Source organism: Papaver somniferum, unplaced genomic scaffold (genome assembly GCF_003573695.1).
Source record: "Papaver somniferum cultivar HN1 unplaced genomic scaffold, ASM357369v1 unplaced-scaffold_16136, whole genome shotgun sequence".
Lineage (NCBI taxonomy): Eukaryota > Viridiplantae > Streptophyta > Magnoliopsida > Ranunculales > Papaveraceae > Papaver > Papaver somniferum.
This window is the reverse complement of record NW_020625639.1, coordinates 325-2,901: the sequence shown is the minus strand read 5'-3', so window position 1 is coordinate 2,901 and position 2,577 is coordinate 325. Positions and strand designations below refer to the sequence as shown.

The window sequence follows — 2,577 nt, the reverse complement described above, 5'->3', positions numbered from 1 at the left end:
ATTAGCGGTTTTTTCTTCAGCTGCTGTAATTAGGGATTCTAATGCTGCTTTGGATCTGAAAGTTCTTCTGGTTTCATTGTAGAGTGTTGTTGATGATGAGAGTGAGGATTTGGTACTACTAATATGAGCATAAACCCTAAAAATTCTTCTGAAAAAGGGAGATGCCATGAATTAGTGAGGAGGAGAAAATGAAATGGTTGATGGAAGAGAGGATTTACAATTTAGGCCGTTTCTTATTTTCACAGTGTGCTTGGGCTAACCCAGTTGGCTGGGAGCCTGAGGTCAATATATCGAGCTCCCCTCCGTTTCTAAAAAAACTGAAGGCAGTGATCTTTTACAAAAATGTGACCAATTGTTTCTTTTTGTTTTTTTTTTGGATTATGCATTTTATTACTCCATCCATTTCTAAAAAATAGGCAGTTTTCTTTTTTGGGTATGTCAAAAAATAGGCTTGTTTTCATATGTTGAAAGTCAAATGTTATGATTTTATTACTATACCCATTGAGGGACCACTTATCTCTCTCCATTTTCTCTCCTTATACAAAAAGGGGATTACTTCTCTCTCCTCTTTCTTTAATAACAAATGAGGGTGACCAAGGGATATATTAGGAAAAACATGGAAAAATGGCTCCAATGATTAGTTTTCTTAATTTTTGTGAAAACCAAACAAGCCTATTTTTTTAGAAACGGAGACAGTAATAGAAAATTAGGCTACAATTTGATATGAGTACGTGTACCCACGGAGCCATGGAAAATAATATGACTAATAAAAATCGGAATTGTCTGGTCCCAAATTTTGGTTAAAAAATTTCTCATTTGACTTCCATCTACCGCATGATTGGCCAAGCCATCTGCTGCTTGATTTCCTTCTTTGTAGTTGTGCTGAATAGCAGCCTGCGGAATATGTCGTATTCTATTCTTTATTTCCTCAATAATCCCTGAGATGTACTAAGAGGGAGCGATATGGGATGTGATGAAGCGCAAAAGGTTCTCTGAATCCTTCTCGAATAGAACTTTTGACCATTGCCTTTTTGTTGTCGTTCTTAATGCCAAAAGCATAGCTCAAGTTTTTAAAGAAGTCGTAATTCTTAAAGGTTGAGCTAAATCCATTATAGTTCGTGCGTAGGAATCCTGCAAATGAAACCTACACCGGCGAAACTCGGGTGACCCCTAGCCGCCCCGTATGTGTTAATCTTAATCATGTTCACGTTTGGGGTAGACTATCCTACCGAGATTGTTGAGATCCTTTTGGTGCTTGTTGAGTGGTTAGATACCGGTAAATCTCCTGGTAGGACCGGAGGTAAGGATTCTATTATCGCGGAATATACTTCATAGCTTAGTCGGAGGAGCATAAATGATTCTTAGCCTCATTTATAGTTGTGTAGCCTTGCCAATGGGGCATATGATGCGAAGGCATCACTATGCCATTCCACGGACTAAATATGTGCAACCTTTGTGCATTTTGACGGAACGGCCTATACGGACTAGGACATTATTATTATTGCTTGGCCACGGCCTTACAAACGAGGTGGCTTAAGTTACTTGTCCCTCGAGGATGAATTACGGTCAGTGCTTGATCCTTTGAGAGTAGAGAATGGTGCGTATACAGCCGCAATGAGTTGCAGCATTACCGGTCTAGCACGTTGTCACTCATGTCATCTAATTGAGAGATGATTGCAGCATATTGACCTCTCGTATCATCTGTCTCGGTATTGTTATGCAAGAGATGATTGTGACCAAACTTGATGAGCCAAGTCGCATTCCATTTGTTGGGTGCTCATACTTCCTATGGAGAAAAGGTAGAGAAAATAATTTATAACATAAGCGTGAAATGCAACTGGAAATCATACTTACCTGGAAGGGGTCTATGGCTGATCATGAAGGGTCATGGGCTAGGTTAGTGACTTCCATTGCACTTTGGAAGGGCGCTCGCCTAAGATCTCTCCACTGAGGGAGAGTCTATGTCATAATTTGTTCCTTAGGGGGTACGCGTCCGCGCGGCCCCTGCCAATTTCATAAACCCAAAATTCCCAGCTTTTACAGAAAAGCATTGTGTATGCTCGTGACTGAACAAAAATGAAGTATGGTTTTAATGGTAGAAACCAATGAAAAATCTGAGTAGAACTTTACCTGCTTCCGCTACTCGATACTGAATTTTCGAAGCAGAAAAGATCCGTGTTGCATCATTCTTATAGTACATTGTTACCGGAAAAAAGAAATGAAAATGGAGTTTAAAAACAGAAATTGACAAACAATGAAGAAAAATCATGTCAGGGGCAGTCTCAATATCGAAGGACGGCGAACCGTTGTCAGCGGAGGATCAAGCTTATGTGCTTGAAAACATGTTCAAGTATCACCCAGATAAAGATGTCAAAATGGGTTGTGGCATTGATCATGGTATGCTGAGCTGCAATCTGCCTCTATTTGAAACTTCGTACATCTCACCCTATGAGCTTACCTGTTACCACACATCTGGTTAAGGCTACCCGCTTCGGCGGACCTTACCAAATTTTTTTAATTATGTTTTTGTGTAAATGTTCAGAATTCTTTTTTTTTTTTCCAAGGATGAACAACCTT

At 39.8% G+C, this 2,577-nt stretch overlaps 1 non-coding gene across 1 annotated transcript; it reads left to right on the top strand.

Annotated features, from left to right (window-relative positions):
- Positions 1-1,846: 1,846 nt before the first annotated feature.
- Positions 1,847-2,008, top strand: LOC113337602. Its single transcript, XR_003354307.1, has one exon. It is a non-coding gene; the product is annotated as a U1 spliceosomal RNA (small nuclear RNA).
- Positions 2,009-2,577: the final 569 nt, after the last annotated feature.